Below are 19,527 nucleotides of genomic sequence, written 5' to 3'. Positions count from 1 at the left end.
CATAGTTAAAAATTAAATGTAAAACATAGGATCTTGCACATGCCTTTAATCCCAGAATTTAGGAGGAAGAAGCAGGTGGATCTCTGTGAGTTTGAGACCAGCTTGGTCTTCAGAGTGAGTTCCAGGACAGCCAGGGCCACACAGAGAAACCCTGTCTTGAAACACACGTGTATACACAAAAAAATCTTATTAGAAGATAATCCATTTCTATTTAATCCATTAAATATCCATTTTCAATCTTTTAATAATTTTAATTAGTTGAAAATTTTATAGATAAATAATGAATTTTGATCATATTTATCTCCACAATCCTCCTAAATCCTCTCAAACCCATACTACCCTTAACTTCATGTCCTCTCTTTTATTTTTCAACTTATTATTTTAAAATGTTCCAAACACACACACACATACACACAAAGCAAACACACACACAAACACACACACACAAACACACATACACACAAAGCAAACACACACACAAACACACACATACACACACACACATTAACCCTGTGTATTACTGCTCACACACAAACACACACATACACACACACACACATTAACCCTGTGTATTACTGCTCAACACGTTGGTCTTTTCTTCTTTAAGAACCTACTGAGTCCAATTTGTGCTGTACATACACTCTTGGATGTGGGATTGTCCACTGGAATGCGGCATCCAGGAGTTACACCCTTAAAGAAAACTTACTCTCCCTGCTCTAGAAGCCACCAATCATCAACAGCTTCTCACTTAGTGCTAGGGTCTCCTCAGCCCCTCCTCTTCTCATGTGCAATGGCTTGATTCTGTACAGGTCTCGTTTAGGCAACCATAGCTCTGTGAGCTCATGAGTGCAGCAATCTTACCCAGAACATAGCTTCGCTGTGCTCATCCCTGATCTATAGCTCTTTAAATCCTTCTGATGTTTCTTCCACAGCATTCTCTAAGCTGTGGGGTAAGGATGCGGGACATAAGGCTGCGGTACAAGTGTCCTATTTGTAGCTGAGCACTCTATGGACACTTACTTTCTGCCCCTTGACCAGCTTTGAGTTTTTGTACTAACCACTGTCCAATGCACAAGGAAACTTCTCTGATAAGGTCTGAGGGCAGCTAACCCATGGGGAGAGAAATACAGATTTCCAGGGCAGTAGGTTTGTTTCTGGAACCTATGAGCTCTTCATGCATGAGTTGTTGGCCAGATTTACTTTACTGGGCATTTACCTGTCCTTCTTTGAGGCCAACCTAAAACCCAATCAGAAAATAGCTGGTTCCATTCATAACATTCACGTAGTCCCTACACCTATGACATACGATGGCATAGCAGTGGTTTTTCACAGCTCACAGTGTACACAGCATGATGAGGGGATTGACGGCTTTCCTCTCGGCAGTCTACATATCGCCCTCTGGTTTTACAAAAGTTATCCACAGAGTGGAAGCTTCCTGGTCGGTCCCAACTAAACTTCCTCACGTCCTGAGACCCAAGTACATGGTGTCTTCAGAGATACTGTCTTATCACCAAATTTACTTCTGATATTTATAAAGCCCAAAATATGCATAACTAAGTTAATAAGAAACAAAACTTCTTAGTAAAGCAGATAAAAATACACTAGTCTGGTTGAAGATGAGAACACTGGCTGGTTATCACTAACATTACAATGCTCTAAAATGTCAAGAGGGCATAATAAGGAAAAAGGAAGAAATGGATGCATTAGGAACTGATTGTAATTTCTAAATTGTATTGCATATCTAAAAAATGCATTAAATCAGTTAAAAGAAGTGAAATATTATAATATATAATATATACATAAACTACAGGGGGCTAATTGTGTAGCATGCTCAGCACAGGAAAAGCCCCGAGTTTGAGCCCTAGCACCACTACCTCTCTCTGTCTCTCTGTCTCTGTCTCTGTCTCTCTCTGTCTCTGTCTCTGTCTCTCTCTTCCCCCTCCCTCCCTCCCTCCCTCACAGTCATACACAGATGCACACATGCATACATAGTACAGAGGACACACGCACAGTACAACCATGTTTGTACATCAGATGCACACGTACATACTGACATACACACCTCCATGTCTTCTAATGGCAAGTTAGTGTGCACTGGCCAAAGGCGCACACTACCTAGTCCCGTACTATGGTATTTCCCAGTGATGTAGATAATGACATTTATAAAAGATGAAATCACCTACTAATGCACTCTTTCTTGTCATTAGGCAACGCATATAAAATTGTGCATGGACAAGATATAACCAAGAAAGGGAATGCTAGCCATATCTGTTTCTACTTAGAAGCCTTCAGTGGCTCTGCATAGCTTCTTTCCAGCAAACTAGCCTGGCCTTTAACATGAGCCTAGGCTGAGGTGAATGTTATAGGCACAGCCCTTCCTGCTCCAGTGCCGGAAACGACCATGCAGCCCACATCCCTGTGCCTTATGCACAGGCACACATTCTGCCTGGAACTCTGCCTCCTCTCTGGTCCAACTCCTCTTTCCACGCCCACTCACACACCTGCCGGCTTGAGCCACGCACCCTGTCTGCTCAGGCCAGGAGGGCTCTGGATTGGTATTTCTCAAGGTGAAGAGTTGGCTGAGGGCAGAAAAATAAAGATGCAAAAAAGACAAGTCATGATTCCACATGAGACCCACGGAAAATAATCGAGCAAGTGCAAGGTCTGCACAGGCTCTGTAGGTGGATCCTGGGTATGAGTTTGTATAAAAGATGGCAAGAAAAACCACCCAGAGAACAAGAAAAGGGGGGGGGGGATAAGAAAGTAAACAACTCCAGTCCGTTAATCTATTTTTAAAAGCACATTAATAACTATGGAAACTTTTTGTGTGGTTAATTTTATGCAATGGAAGAAAATAAAACAATGCTGTTTACATAAGGGACGCACACTGTTATTGAGCTGTCATTTTTCTAAAATTACTGAATGGACTATAATGAAACTAGGGAAATAATTTGGGAAAGGTTTGAATACCACATAACATGGGTAGCTGCCATCATGCCAGAAGCAGGGAAGGTTTTGGCCCCTGAACTTTTAGATGCCCTTTCCCAGAGGGCGCTACTTCTCCTAAGGGAACCAAAACGACTCAGCCGTTGTTGGGTGGACCCTGTTACCTGGGCCCTCAGGTAACAGATCCACCAACAGTGGCTTCTTTACTTAATGTTTATTTGTCGAGTGAAGATATAGCTATAAGAATGTTTTTAAAGGGCTAAGATTAGGTTGAGGCAAAATGGCATGTATGCATTAGAAGATGGGTTTAATGTGCCAGGGCTATAATATTTACAGACATAAACCAGAGGTCTGGGACACAGTGACCTTCCTTTTTGCCAGTGAGAACTCACTCTGCATTATTTAATTCAACCAGGAAAACTTACTTCCAAAATGAATGTGCTTTAATGGTCCTTTCTGGGGCCTTTCCTCCAAAGAACAGGTAGGAAATGCCTTGGCTGAAATGGTCACTTTAGCACTGATGGCTGTCTGTCTGCTTCAGTACAGAGAATGTGGACATTCTCTCTGGAGCCTACAGCAGGTGACTGGTCATAAAATAACCCATGTACGGGCGGTCATCAGTCTTATGAAGGTTCTGTCCTGAACGACATGTCACAATGCAGAGAGGGTTGAACCTTTAACCTTCCAAGCTACCGAATTGCAGACTGCAGTGATAGCCATGGAAACCTCCAGCCTATAAAACTCAAAAAGCCACACTTATTTTAGCATCCCAGTGGAATCCATCTCCCCGTATGGATTCAAACCGGAATGAGTTCTGCTGGGTCGCCTCAGCTTTTTTTGGAGGAAACAAATGAATAACTTCCACCTGCTAGGTTGATGAATGAAAATTGTCCCCTTGGTCAAATTATCTTTTAATTATGTCTCGGGCCGTTCTCTGGTTCAGTCTCCTGCAGTCCTTTGATTCTCCCCTGGTCTCTTATAACTAGCATAAGGTGATCCATCACTCGACAAACAAGAGCATCATCCTGAATGCAACAGGAGGAACAGCAATCACTTTGCTTCTAGACAAGTGAGCTTACATCTTGATTGCTACAGACCTCTTCTTACCCAGAACTCCATGTGCATCTAAGGGCCTGTAATTATATTCTGTGGCTGCTAGGCACATGTTTAAAAAGCATCATGACCTTCTGCTGTCTCTGCCAGATAATACCTCATGGTCCGCTGTCTGTTCTCAAGTGGTCACCAGGCAGACCTGCTGGCCTCCAGCACCTCACACCAGGCAGACCTGCTGGCCACCAGCACCTCCCACCAGGCAGACCTGCTGGCCTCCAGCACCTCACACCAGGCAGACCTGCTGGCCACCAGCACCTCCCACCAGGCAGACCTGCTGGCCACCAGCACCTCCCACCAGGCAGACCTGCTGGCCACCAGCACCTCCCACCAGGCAGACCTGCTGGCCACCAGCACCTCCCACCAGGCAGACCTGCTGGCCTGGGCATAAAGGAAGAGCATCTAGTGTGGAGAATCCAAGCAGCACACCATTGACAGATTCCAAGGTTCCAAGTCCAGCTCTACCACTCAGTTGTCTTAGGCAAATCACCTCAGCAGTGTTTACTGACGTAGGGAGTGGGAGAAAAGAATATGCACCTGGTGTGATTTAAAAATCTATCAGCTATATCAGTCCTACAAAAAATATCTCAGTGATATTAGCTATGTTTACTATGATAAAATATGCCAAAATATGACAGTTAAACAAACCTATGGGTGCACTGGTGGTGTTTCGGTTGTGAGTGTGCCTATAACAATCAAATGTTCTTCACTAAAACCACATGAGCTGTACAGTAAGGCTACCTTCTGTGGGAGTCTGAGAGAGGACTCCGTGGTTAGGAGCACTTGAAGCTCTGCATAAGACCCAGATCAGTTCCCAGCACCTACATGGAGATTACAACACTCTGTAACATTAGTCCCAGAGGTTCCGAGCCCCCTTCTGGCCTCCATGGCTGTTGCATGGCTGTGGTACACATACATCCATGGAGGCAAACACCTACAAGTATTAAACAAAGACATATTCTTGTAAAAAAAAAAGTCTTCCAAAGAGATTATTTCTTCTGGTGGTTGTTCTGCCCCAAATGAAGACCACTCATCTAGTTAACGCCAAATGTTTAGTTGTAAATTCTTAGCCAAATATTTGCTTACACTTAAAGAGGTGAAGGCAACTGAGTAATTCTGTAATCTGTCTAAAACCTTGACTGGAATGTTATTTCATTTTATGTTTTCACAACCATCAAAGGTACTAATCCGCATGCAGCCTGTGCTGAGATGGATTGTGAAATCTGGTTGTCGCTGGTCTTGCCTCACAATTTAACTTCTCTCCGTTTTGTCATTAAAATGGCAGGTAATGTCCTGGTCACCGTTGGAAGCCTTTTATGTTTGAGGCTCAACCTGATGGAAAACAAATTTGAGTGTCTCCATCCAGGTTGTGTTGGACACTAGGGCCAAGCCTTCTGGGGGTGTTTAATCAATGTATCAAAACACTTAACAATTTAGAAAATACATTTCCCTTTGCATGAACTGAATAAATAGGGCGAATTTGAGATGGTGAGTGACTTGGTGACCCCAAGACTTGACAATACTGGAAAAAAAACCAAGACAAATGCGTTGTCCTGCCCCATCTCAGCCAGAACAAGGTCTTCTGTCCTGGCTCCTGCTCAGCTCATAATGAGGTGCTCAGAGAGTGAGTGGCCAGGCTGTGGAAGCCTCTGGGGGACGGATGAGCTCCAAGCTAAACACTGGAAGGAGGGTTCCTTAAAATCCGCCCATTTTTATTAGAGATTTCAAACAGAAATGCCCAATATTAAGACTTTTTTTAAGATGCCAAGGATTAGGGTCAATTAGCAAGCTTTAGCCTTCTGAGTGTGGAGAAATATGTAATTCTGAAGAGAGTGGGCAAGAGGAACCCATAAAAAGCCCAAAGCTACCTGCCTCTGCCCAAGAAGGACCTTCATGTTCTGCTGTGTTGAAAGCTTCTTGGTCTTCTCCCCACAAACACCTCTTCTTCATCAAATCTATTCCCTGTGCAGACAGAAAGGCTGCATCCACTGTCCTAGACACAGAAGATATGAGGACTCATACACTGATAGGGGCTGGACCTGACCCACTACGAATTCCAGAGGAGGGTTGTATGAGGGGTGCGGCATAAACCAGGGATTGCTCCCCCAAATCCTGTCAACATCTTGTTGTAGGGCATTGTACAGAAGCAATGGTGGCTAACTGCAAACCTGTGAGATTTCTGCTTCATCCTCCATAACTTGTTCAAATTAGGATTCAAGTATGTCCCACAGACTACCCATTAAAGTAAGAAACATGAAGAGAAAGGCATAAGTGGCTTCCACAGGCAGATTACACCCTAGGAAAGAAGCCATCTCTAGTGTTGTCCTGCTGTGCCCCAAACCGTGGCTGTTTGATTTCTGGGGTCTCGAAGTATATTTGAAAATGTTCTGCCTATGGGACCAGTTGGGCAGCAAAACCAGCAGTCTGGCTACTATCGGGATGGAGAGATGGCTTGGTGGGTGAAATGCTTGCTGTACAAGAAGGAGGGCTAAATCCCCAGAACCCACCAGAAGTGAGGGGAGGCAGCATATACCTATAATCCCAGTGCCCGTACTGAAAGCCAGGAAGTGGAGACAGAGAGACATGGAGACTGAATCCTACGATCTCTCCAGTAGCTTTCCTGACCTGCACTGATCTTCACCACAGCAAGGAGACCTGCCTGAAACGGGGACCTCGAGGACTGACAGGAAAGGTTGTCTTCTGAGGGCTACATGTTCATGGTGCCATGTGTGTTAACAGCCAGCAATATTTTCCTTTGTAAAAAGAGTAGGCATCAAGCACAAGCATAACTTTAAGAAATGTTGAGGCATTTAATGTACACATATTTTCAACATGGAAATAATTAACTGGCCAAAGAAAAAGGTAGTTTAAAATATTTTTCAAACTTTCTTTAAAAATACCTTTTCACTCCCTGAAAAACAGTACTTATAAAACTGTTTATATATGTGACTTCTAATACAATTGGTATAGTCTTCTTCCCTACATCAGAAAATTAGCAGGGTAATCAATCCATGCTGACCCCAGGGGATTTCTGGCCTTGCCACAAAATATGTCATTGGTAAGTTTATTTGCCATGAGACAGACATCTTTCTGCCTGTGCTGCCAGGACGTATCTGACAAGCATGTGACTTTGAAGGCGTAACTGAGAATACCTGGGTCCCATTTTTTTCATCTGAGAATGTACCTTTGTCTCAAAGTGATTATGAGAATGAACGCTTTAATGTACACCATGGCTAGCACACAGTAAGTACTAAGTATGGAAAGGAAAGGGGAAAGGGAGAAAAAAAAACTATATAATTGTATTATAATCCCCCAAACAAAAATCATTTAAATAAAGAACAAATACTGATCTGTAGTTAGCATGGGCATGCCGAAGTGTTTAAAGATAAAGATTATAGGCAGATAATTTTAAAATGCACAAAAATAAGATAAAGTGGATGTTAAGTAGAGGTGGGTTAGGTAGTTACAGAACGATATGGTAATAAAGTGTTCAATTCGGATTTGATGTGAGAAGTCTGGGCACCCACTTTTACCAGCTTCCTATGTCGTCAGGAAACACAACAGGGCGGGCTGCTTAGAGGAGCTGTAATGAAAGAAGTTGACCTCTCATGCGCTGAGAAGCAATCAAAACGCCAACAGCTTTCCAACATGGCTGCTGGGGATTGGAAGTGACACAGCACTCTAGAAACTACCAGACATTTTCTTACAAGATCCAGCATACTACCTCTGTGAGAGCTAACGCTCTCAGCTTTCGATATTCATCCAACATGAAGAAGTATTTCCATAAAAAGCATTAGCTATAAATGTCATGGCAGGTTTATTAAACTCCGTTAGCAGGAGAACAAACTGGTGTGTTTATATAACAGAGTACCACTGGCCAACCAAAAAGAATGGAGAATTAACACATCCAACCGTGTGAATGGATGCCTAAAGCATTCCAAGTATTAAAAACATCCCCACACAAAAAGGCACACTGTGTAAATACTTTACAAAGAGCAGTCACATCTAATGTGGATTTGGGGTCAGGTTCATTCGGGGCATGGTGGCCGGTGGGAGGGACTCTTCAGAAGGATGGCTGCCGTCTTTCATGAGCCATTTCTCAGAATGTGTTCCAGTTTGCTTGCTGGGTCTGTGTGGTTGGACTTCCTGTGTGCTGCCCAGGGCACATCTGCTGGCCTGGTTACCAGCAACGTGCACTGTGGTCATTTGGTGAGGTAACGTCTCCCACGCTTCTCAGCTACAAGGCATACTTTCCCTTCTTGGTAAGCAGCTACATTGGAAGAGTGCTTTGAGACTCCACAAAAATAACGTTTCTCCTCAGAGCCCCTCCAAATGCTGTTATCATCTACTATAGGCTTTGCTTGTAATACTTATTACTTTGATGTTTGTCTGTAGCATTTCTGTGTTTCCTCAATTGTTCTTCATTGATTAAATGGGACTTTGAGTAAGAGAAAAGAGCTATCTCTTCTCTACTTATTCCACTTTTTATTTATGGAAGCATGGGTTTGGGGTAGTTAACTTATTTTAAGGGTTGCAATCCAAGACTATAATTACTTGTTCCTTAAATTCTTCCAGTTTTGGCTGCTGGAGGTCCCTGTGGCTGGCTTCTGAGCCTTTGAACATGCCTGTGACATTCTGCTGCTACAAGAAGGTCTGGGCCCCTCTTGAGCTTTCTTCTGCCCTAGAACCAACCATGTCTCCAAACAGCCACATTTCTGTGTTTAACATACCTAAGTTTCATTATTGTCTTATAGACAGAGGTGCTGTCAATATTTGCCTTTAAAGTCAGTCTTTCTCATATTTGAAAAGTGGTGCTTTTCCCACGAGTGGGAAAAAGAAAACCAGAATGCAAAGCATAAGCATGCAGTACCTATTAATAAGTCATTTAAAAGTGAGAGGTGATAATTAGAATATGCTCACTTCTGTTACCTGCCCCTACTCCCAGATCCTTATAGCAACAGAGCTGGGGTACTCACATTAAACTACATAAACATGTGCAGACAAATCTCACTCAAATGTGTATACATACTCACACGTTACATATTACATATAACGATATATTATATATAACACAGTATAGCATGTACGTATAACACATATACAGATACAGAGATCAAGACCCTTGAGACACACCACTGCCTCTGGTATCCCTCTCCTAATTCTTTACTGTTTACTACAGTAGGAAGCAATTTTAGAACTGATAAACCCCATGGCGAGCAATGGGCTTACTATTGCACTGGATTCGTGTGCATCCCTTTCTGCCCCTTTTTCTTTCCCATAGCCTGCAAGCTATCAGTTCACAACAGAGTCCGGCTGCACATTAAGTTATGTTCAGCATCAGATTTCTCCTCATATCTGGCCATATTCATTTTGAAAAGGTGGCATTCAGTTCATGATGGTTCTAGGAGCTGGAACGACACATGGAGGGGATCTCAGCAAGGCTTACCCCTACTCGTTCCTACCTACCGCCCATCTCCTCTCTTCCTCTACTCCTCTACCATTTGCCCGCTCCCTGTGGTAACTGATGTATACAGTTTCTTTATATATTTACACAAATGAACAGTCGCAGCTGCATACTGTGACACCATGCTGTATTTCCCTTCAACAACCCAACATGCCTGATAAAATTCGGTATGATTTGACCTTGTCAAAGAAGGAATGCCTTACTGTGTCTCAGTTCCCACCTGCTGGTCAGAAGGCAGGCTTCCATGTAAAAGTGGGACCACACATGGGACTGCAGGAAGATATGGTGCACGGTACCATCGGTACCACTGGCAAAGCTTCTCTGGAAGCAGAGAGGACACACGGCCCTCCATGCAACACTCATCAAGAATTAGTTTACAAGCATCTACTGCTTTCAAGGCGCTAATATCCATCAACCACAGCTAGACCGTCTTACACCTTACACAGTTAACAGTCCAGAAGGGAGAGCTGGGAGCTGTAGGCAATTCTATTAGACTGCGGTGAGTCTGTCTATGATGGGTAATCTACAGGATTCCACAGGAGCAAGACTTGGCTGGAGTGAGAGCTGAGGAGTGTGGGGGAGGGGCTCTACATGCTGAGGAGTGTGGGGGAGGGGCTCTACATGCTGAGGAGTGTGGGGGAGGGGCTCTACATGCTGAAGAGTGTGGGGGAGGGGCTCTACATGCTGAGGAGTGTGGGGGAGGGGCTCTACATGCTGAGGAGAAGTGATAACTACTGAGAGCAGTCCTGGCCAACTGAGCTGGCAGGAAGAAACAGGAGCTCTACTTAGAGGCAGCTGAGTACTAATGGTTACGTAGGAAATTCGGCTCTACCATGTCTCAAAATGGTGAAAGACAAGGTAAGGAAAGAAAGAAACGTACATTGTAATCCCCAAGGCTGAGGCAGAAGGATTGCCCTAAGTTTAACACAGACATGGTGAAGACCCAAATCTGTAAGTCATCAGACTACAGAAAGTAGCGGACAGACTTAAGATGCCTGTAAGAACAAAGGGAGCAAGGAGAATTTATGAAGCACCCACTAGCTTTGTGCAGTGGCAGTATCGTAGCCAATGAGGTTTATCCGAGGCGCGATTATTGCTAATTGAAGCACCCACTTATTGGGCTAAACAGAAGAGAGGGGTCTGGACAGAGTCTGACCTGAGGATGCCAGAGCCAGGAGACCAGGAACAAGAATTGTCAAGGAGGAGGAAATGGTCAAAGAGACAGTGCTGCTCCGAATAAGGTCCAGAAAAACCTGGATCTAGAGAAGACAAAAACCAGTGAAACTTCTGGGATTTGGCAAACAAATGGAATATGAACTTACAAAGTGTGAGGCAGGACGCGGCAGAACTTGGTGCTGTTGGACACAGGAGAAATTGATCTCTCTTTACGTCAATAAAAAGCAGAGTGCTATCAGATGGAGGGAAAAGCATAATAAGGCCATGACCTCGGGGACTCTGGCCTTATATTTTAACAGAGTGGCCTGAATCTGATTTCGGGATTCCTTAAGTAACGTGCATCTAATTAGATCTGCTTCAATATGACATCAGGCTCCAGTCTGAAGGGGCACAGAGCCCTGGACCCTTCCGGTCGCCTTCCCTTTCGTTGACCTCATTATCTCACAGAAGCACCACTGGGAGGGAAATGACAGTTCCAGAAACTCACTTCCTCTTCATACAGATATTTTTCTAACAGTGTTACGTTGTAACTTCTCAGACTCTAAACATCAAGGATCTGATGTTTAGTCTTATAATTTTCTTTGGAAAATATGTCTCTAATTTGTCAAGTGAACATTCTTCTTCAATGAAATTTAAGCCAATTTAGAACCGTTCATTTGAAAGTTTTCTCTTTATATTAATAACATATGTATTTTATAATATTTTGGCAAAAAAGTACTGCTTATATGCAGTAATGAATCGCTAATTCTCTGCTTGCTAAAGGAAAAAGACAGTGCTCAGATAACAATCACAAGTATATAACAGCAAACAAGCATTTATCTCTAGTTCCCAAATCCTGGCTATCAACCCTGGAGGAAGCAACACAGCGACTTAATCCTGGGGTCAGAAGGTCCTTGCCACAAACACTTGGACATCTTCATAGCATGTAGACATTAAAGCTGTTGAATTTACTGTCAAAATTTATTTTCTTGGATGGAATAAATAACACCACCAAGAATTTTAAGATACGCATAAAGATGCAAACAACTGCTGTCTAATCTGAGTTAAAGGCCACTCAATGGGAGAAAAAACATGCCTGACAGAAACGCAGCCAGCTTCTTGGGCTAGTGAGGTCATGGGCCCTGGAAAAGACTCTACGGCTGCCACTTCGCTGCATCAGCACAATTCCTCATTTCACTCCAACTCTCGCCCAGCCATCATCCCTCATCAAAGAGGCCTCTCTTTACAGCAAATGGAGATCATCACAGCAACCACGAATGCACATGATACAGAGATCAATCATGGGGAGCCCAGCCCCAATGGATACGCTCACACCATAATTCCTACAGCTATGGCTCAGGGAACATCTCGGAGGAGAGGGTAAAAGGAAATGAGGAGTCAGGACACCAGGAAGTGTGCTATAGAGCATTCTGCTGCAGAAGTGGCCGCATAAACAACAGAGTGTCAAAGGGCGTGGGAGGCGGGGACTCTGCAGGGCCCCACCCCTGGCCAGAGCTACAGGTAACTAATGATTGTGGGGAGGAGGAGCACTAGCATCCCCCAGCAAGGAGCCACTGATTGGTTGTCCAATCCACATGTATGTGACACAATAGTCAAAGAAAAGAAGGGGCTATCAGCTTGAAGGGGAACATGGAGGGTTCGAGGGATGGTAATTGGAAGAGGTTGTGAGGAGGGAGGGAGGAGGGAAAGCAATGTAATTCTATTTCAATTAAAGACATATTTTTAAAATCTTACCTTTTTGTGAAATAACCCCATCATAATATGTGTATTATACATTATGAATTATAAAGTTAAATATTTCACATCGTAACATATAAACGTTAAAACACAGAAGCATAGACATTAAAAACCCTCTGCTGTCCCTAGCATGTCCATCACCAACCTTGTACATGCCAACACCCTAATAGCAAGAACTGACCTTTTCCCCATTGGCTCATATCAATATTGTGTCTATAAATGTGTGAATATGTGAAGGATACAGTGGAATTTATGATGGTGAAGGCAGATAGCAACAGAATACGTCTAATGGAAACAAAGCTAAATAGACACTTGGAGATAAAACTGAACCAGATGTTGTCTGCAGTCAGCACTTGCTCTGGCTTTTCTTTCATCCCTTGAGAGTAAATAGGTGATTTACGTCAAACAGTACACCATGGTGCCTTCCCCTTCCACTCCGCTCCTAAAAATACAAGCTGCCCTGACGCCTACGATGTGTTGGTTTATCTGTGGCCGTATCAACAGTCATAACAAGACAGCTCATCCCAGAGGCTGACTGACCAGCCTGTGTTCCATTGTTGTGGACTTTGCTCTGACTCTTGGCTGATGGCTACTATTCGAGTCCCCAGGTCAGCCCTAAAGAGAGACCACTGCAATGGGAGCAGCGGCATTCCTGGCTTTCCCGTCAAGGGAACTGCACAGCCTGGTACCTCTGGACTATATAGGCAGAGAGAGAGACTTGATGCATGCCCCGCCCCAGACACGGGATAAGGTACCTTACACCGCCCGTCCTCCATAGCCTTCCTGACATTTCAATGTCCTTATGAAGTGAATGATTTAACCACTGTTGACAAAGGACACAGGAGCAGATTTCAGCTCGGTATTAGCCTTTGGGTTATTTCAGTTCCCCAGGTAGCCTCACCTACAGTATCCTGCAAAGTCCTCTGCAGTAGAGGGCTACAGCCAAGCATCCCCAACGGGCAGCTCCACAATCCAGAAGAAATCATCATTGTTTTTACCTCACAAAGAGAGATTATCTCCCAGGGATAAGTTCAGGTTTTAGAGAAACACTCTGGATCTGTTCTCAATCTCAAATATTTGGTAAAAACAGCACCCGGGAATGGTTGTGACATTGTCGTTCTCATGGCACCCGGGAATGGTTGTGACATTGTCGTTCTCATCGCATGGTGAGCACACACAGTGCACCTCCTTTCCAAAAGAAACCCACCAGGTCTTTAAAGGAACGGCCAAGGATCTCTTTACATAATCTTCCATGACAGTTTTAGAATATCTGACACAGAAAAGAAACTGATCATTTTTCATTATAACCACCACATTAAAATAGACACTGCCGGGATCGGAGCGTCGCCCACATGCCAGCCAGGCTCCGCGCTAACTGGCTGAGAACTCGCTCAAAAGCTCACAGGAACCTAACACATAGGCCAGGATATGGATGCAGGCCACGCCGCCTCTCATGCTCCTAAACCTGTTGTCTCCAACTGATTGTTTGATGCTTGCCTTATAAAGCTGCTTTCTAGTGCCAGCCATACAAAAAGAATTCCAGATTAGCGTTCCAAACATGGTGGGAGGGGGTGGACTGATGAATGGTGGCCAGCCAGCAGAGGGCAGGGAGGTCATGCTGCGATGCAAATAAAAAGGGTGTGGCTCTCTCTTTTTGGTGAGTAAAATGTGTGCTTGCATACACACATGCGCATGCACACACACACACACACAGAGGCACATGCACACACAGAGGGTGGAGGTGGGAGTAGGGGATAGCATTATAAAGCAATTTTCAATATTTAAAGCAAGGTTCAACAACATAATGAAGTATTTTTAATTGATGAATTCCAGGCACTTTTTGTTTTTGTGGGGCAGAGGGAGTGGGAACCCAACTCTTTCAAAGCTGAAATGAATAAAGTGTAAGTTCCAGTAAGCTCCTGGGCTTCTTGGCAGCAGTGTGGAGACCTGCAGTTTAAAATGCTGTTTTCTCTGTCACTGCAGTCCTGCAGTGAGGCTGCAGGAAGCACCAGCCAGATCAGCTCCTGCACCCCTCCTGGCTGCTGTAGCCATGGGTGCAGACTGGCGTGGACTGGGACAGCATTCCTACTCTGTCTCCATCACTCACGGCACGCCCTGCAGCTGAGCTGACCCTGGCCTGTAACCTACAGGCATAGAAGATTGGGGTAATCACAGAAGATTCAACTTTACAGTCAATCACTGTAAAGAGCTGCTTATAAAACACCGAGAAAGGGACCCAAAACACACAGTTCCTTTGACAGTTACAGCACCACACAGTCTTCTTTCTAAGATGAGATAGTTACAGAGTCAGCTGTAAGCAAAATTACCCTCCTGATGCTGTGACCCTTTAATACAGCTCCTCATGTGTGGTGACCCCCAACCATAAGATTGGTTCACTGCTACTTCATGAATGCAATCTTGATAGTGCTATGAATCATCATGTAAATATCTGATATGCAAGATAACCGGAGTGATCGTGACCCATGGGCTTTAGCAATGGTTCTCTCTCTCTCTTCTTTTGCTCTGATCGATACAGTTTTAGGCCCATTATATTTTTGTAGATTAAACACATCAAGATCAGTGTAGGATTTGAGACTCTCACAATTGCAGGGTTTGTAGTTAACTTAGTAGAAAATAATGAATTTAATTTGGGGTAGATTTAAGATGGAGTCTGTCTGGCCAGCAGATTAAAACTTTGCCTACATGATACCATTCCAGGGATGCAGGAAGGACACACTTTATTTTCCTTTGAGAGGCTATTGCAGTTTCTAATCGCCCTCAGTATGAGGATTGGAACACTACATTAGTGGGAACCTTTTCTCCATCAGTATACATCAGTACTGCATTTGAATTTTATCGTCCCTGGTATTGCAAAGAACACTTTAGATTCAAGAGTCTGTAGGGAGCAGCATCTGAGGAGTGGGCAAACGTCGACACACTTAGCGTCACGCTTAGCGCGCAAACAAAGCCATCTGGGGCAGTCGGCATCGACTAACAAACGAGGGCTTGGCTGCTTTGTTGGGAGTTTTGTTTGTTTGTTTGTTTTGTTTTGTTTTTATTTCCAGTAAGACCAGGATACAGGGAAATGAGATTGAACTGCACCAGGGGGGATTAAAGTTAACATTAAGGAAAGCCCTTCCGGAGCAGAGGCTGCTGAGAAAACGGAGCACAAGACCGAGAGGCAGCGGAAGCCTGTTCCCAGAGGCCTCTCTCAGCATCTGCTTTCCTACCGTGCTTTCAGATACAGAAAGGTCTGGACATTTGGAATGGAGACTTCATCTTTCAGTCCTAGGATACGACTGCTGTCTAGCTACGTCTCCTGCTACCTCACTGAAGCTGATTCAAACTGAGGAGGAGCAGGAAGCCTCTTTTGACCTTGCCAAAGTAAATGCACTTCCTAGGGCACCTGAACGGCAGCCCCTCCCAGGTGTGGCTAATTTTGTAATAGTTAATGGATGGGTCTCCTGTGTTGTCCATAGAGTTAAGGCAGTTCTGAACTGAGCTCCTTGAAGAAATAAAAGGATTGTAAAAATGTTTTCATTTAGAAAGAGCAGCAGTCAAATTGCTTGTAATGTGGTGGCAAGGAAGAAGTTTTGTAATCTTGCTCATTAGAGTTTTCCAGGACAGCACTTAGAATCGTTTGGAGAGTATTCTGTTCTCTGTGATGCCAGGGCCTAAAAGAGAGACACCATCTTCCCCCATTCATCTTCCATTAAACGTCTCTCACAGACTTGGCTGAGAGCTGCCAGTGTCAAAGGCAAGAAACAGAATCCTTGTCCTCGATGATCTGGAGTCAGGGCTGGGTTAGGAGTGTGGCCCTACAACCGCGTGCCAATAGGCAAATGGGTGAAATATGCCACAGGTGGAGAGGGGCACGGGAAGCTAAGAAGAGGGGGCAGTGACCTTAGGCAGTGACTAAGCTGCAAAGGACCACAGAAGTCAGCTCACTGGAGTAAGCAAGATGGTGCTCATAAGCAGGGGAGCAGCAGGGTGGGCTGCAGGAGGGGAATAGGAGCAGTGTGATTCACTGGTGGCAGTGAGGTGGAAGTGCTGAGGAGAAAGCCCAGACTAGGACAAGACTGTGAGCTGAGGCAGACTCTAGGGAGGCTGTGAGGAAATGCCAAGCACTGACATCGCAGGTGTCTCCCTGGGAAACGGCTGGTAGGTGTTTGACAGACTCCTCAGTATGGGGACAGTGGCCGGCTCCAGTGAGCATCTGAGTTCCTCTCAGGCTACTGAGTCTCATGTATCCCAGCTTTCCTCATGGTTGGCTAACTCGATCCTCCAAGAGCAGCTTTTTATGGCTCGTACCTTCCTGACGTGGGGGATTTAAAAGTGAAGTGTCAGGAGTCACTGAGTGCTACTTCGTCATTATCAAATTTCCTGTGGTTTTGGAGCAATTATCACAGTGCTTTACCGACCACCAATGCTGAGTTTATTTCTAATCTCCCACAAACACAGGAATGTTTAGGAAATCGGCTCGAGACCACTGTGGCCACTGGGACGACTCTCTTGCTAACAATCGTTTTCACCAAACGGAGAGAGCAGCGTTGTGAATCATCTGTGGCCACTTACGCTCAGGCTGAATGCATTAAAATTTAATGCTCGACACAAGCAGCCAGACTTCAGCCTGCACATCGAGACACTAATGTGTTGGGTCTAATTGGGCTTCGATGAAGTCAGTCGGCGTGCGCGGCAGCCAGATATATTTTGCTGTGAGATGAAAATTATAAACCTCTAATCACAAGCAAAGTTTCTCTTTCTGAAGCCCATTATTCATGCTTTCCTCCCTTAAATTATTCATTTTCTTAGACGCTCTCGCACGTTTGGGCTCCTCCACTTTCAAGTGATAAATGCCTGAGCAGGGAGTGGCTGCAGCCCTTGAATATAATGTGCTCTTCGCCACGCTGAGGATCCGCTCACAGTGGCCTGGAGTGTGCACACTGGCTCTTCCCAGTACTGTCCCCTCCACCTGGACTGAGACCCGCCCACCTTCTACCAGCAGTCCTAGCACTGGCTTCCTTTCCTCTCTCCTTGACGTCTGGCTGCGCTTCAGCCTATGTCTAGACTGTCTACCCCACCCCCACACTTACCTGGCATGCCTTTGCCTCAGTCCATCTTTCCAGTCTCACCTCCCATGCACATCTTCACTGACTGGCTTCTCAGCTCTCCCTCAGCCGCCTGCAAGGTGGCGACACATTTCTGGGCTTGCTGTACCTCAGTTCATCATGTCTGCTGTTTCCCACCATTTCCTTTCCCCGCTAGGATGGATGCTTTACTAAGGCCAAGTGTTTGTCTCTCCTTCACCATTTGTTTACCGGTAAGTACTCACTAGGGAATTATACAGTAATTTAATCTTCAAGTCAAAGTGACGATGACGATACGATGACGATGACAATGATCTATTTTACCCCCAATCACTTCTCTGGTTAATAAGTCATTGCATCCACAGCTTGCCTCAATTCGGCAAAGCAATCGGCCACCGGCACCAGCCTAGAACCCGGCACATTGGGGCCCAGGGGTTTTTCACTGATTCTCATTCCTTCACATGAGATGTTGGAACGGTGACAGAGAAAGGGAAAGTAAAGCCTGAGGTACAAAGGCCAAGTGTGAGACCACTTGCCTTTCAGAATCCTGCAGTCGATGAAGAGATCCTTCCTCCCTGTGGAAAGATCCCAAAACTGCTTGGAACGTTATCAGTCAAGGCTGATAACAGAAAGGCTGCTTCGGAAAGGCTGACCCTACAGTACATTTCAGACTGGGGGCAGAGCCAACACTGCCCAGCCGAGTGGCAGTACTGTGATCTGCCATCACTGCTTTGTCTCCTAGAGCCTTCTCTGGCAATAGGCTACTAATCAGAGCACTTGTTCAGAGGCATGGGGCTAGGAGAAAAGGGAATGGGGTTACATGAGTGGAAGGATGTGAGAGGTAAATCTGGAGCCATCCGGATGGCTCAGTGGACACAGGCACCGGCTGCCAAGTCTAAGACCTTGGGACCCCATCATGGAAGGAAAGAAGTGACTCTTGAGAGTTCTCCTCTCATGAGTGTCATGGCATACAAATATACATACATACATACATACATACATACATACACACATATATACATGCATACAGACATACATACACACATATACACATACATACATACACATATACATACACACATACATACACACATATATACATGCATACACACATACATACACACATATACACACACATACACACATACACACACATACATACACATACACACATATACATACACATACACATACACACATGCATACACATACATACACACATATGCACACACAAAAATGTGGATTAAAAAACATAAAAATTCAGAGTCTAACACTACCTTTGAGCATTTACTTCTCCAAATTCAGGAAGAGTTCTGGCTAGCCTACAATAAGGCAATCTTTGACTCAGATGTTAAATATGAATGAATGAACGATCGTCTTTTAGGTAATTAGAAATCTAGTCAGACAGCGAATGCTAATGAGAAGCAGGGAAGGCTCTCCTGGTCACAGTGCCATCAAACACCTGGGGCCTGGGAGATGAGTTTACAAGTCTTCAAGGTAAGTTACCATAGCATTTTTGGAGTACTAATAAGTTCCTCATAATACCTCTGTGAAATATTATTATTGGCATTTATAGGAGACCTACAGCCAAGGAGAGAGAGGCAAGGTATTGGGTCTTGTTATAAAAGCCATGCCTGAGATGACAGGGGCTCAGGAAAAGCAGCCTTAAGTAAATGCTCGCTGCATACCTGATGAGCCAGATAAAGATTAGAGAAACAGAGCAGCTTGAATTCCAACCCCCAGCCCTTCACGAGAGCCTCTGGACCTTCTTGTAGACGGGCTTGTAAGTCTCATTACTCATTAAAACAAGGTTTTGGAATGCCTCCTAAAGTCATTCAAACTGCCCTTTTGTACCTTAGGTGGCTAACGTGGCAATATAATTTACAGAGGATACATTATATTAGACATTACAGCACTTCTCTGATGTTCTCAGATGCCCACCAAGGACTCCAGCAAATTGACACCTCTAAAGTCATTTTCCTGGCATCCCAAGAGAAATTTAGTGCC

The 19,527-nt window shown here is 44.6% G+C and overlaps 1 protein-coding gene, 1 long non-coding RNA gene and 1 pseudogene across 36 annotated transcripts in view; 1 reads left to right on the top strand and 2 right to left on the bottom strand.

Moving 5' to 3' along the window:
• Positions 1-19,527, bottom strand: part of Bbs9 (Bardet-Biedl syndrome 9) — a 423,050-nt gene that overhangs the window by 24,843 nt on the left and 378,680 nt on the right. The gene's annotated exons all lie outside the window — the stretch shown is intronic.
• LOC148003991 (uncharacterized) overlaps positions 1-19,527 on the bottom strand; it is a 34,629-nt gene that overhangs the window by 12,828 nt on the left and 2,274 nt on the right. The window contains exons 2-3 of one of the 2 annotated variants that reach the window (XR_015627560.1): positions 17,527-17,614; positions 14,228-16,748 (exon numbers count right to left, since the gene is read on the bottom strand). This is a non-coding gene — a long non-coding RNA (uncharacterized LOC148003991). Of the gene's footprint in view, positions 1-14,227; positions 16,749-17,526; positions 17,615-19,527 lie in introns of those variants that run through there. The other variant, XR_015627559.1, reaches the window with a different exon arrangement.
• LOC120094542 (U4 spliceosomal RNA) lies at positions 10,560-10,626 on the top strand (annotated as a pseudogene).

This window comes from Rattus norvegicus, chromosome 8 (genome assembly GCF_021556685.1).
Source record: "Rattus norvegicus strain SHRSP/BbbUtx chromosome 8, alternate assembly SHRSP_T2T, whole genome shotgun sequence".
Classification (NCBI taxonomy): domain Eukaryota; kingdom Metazoa; phylum Chordata; class Mammalia; order Rodentia; family Muridae; genus Rattus; species Rattus norvegicus.
Note: the sequence above shows the minus strand (reverse complement) of the source record. Positions and strands in the feature narration are given on the sequence as shown.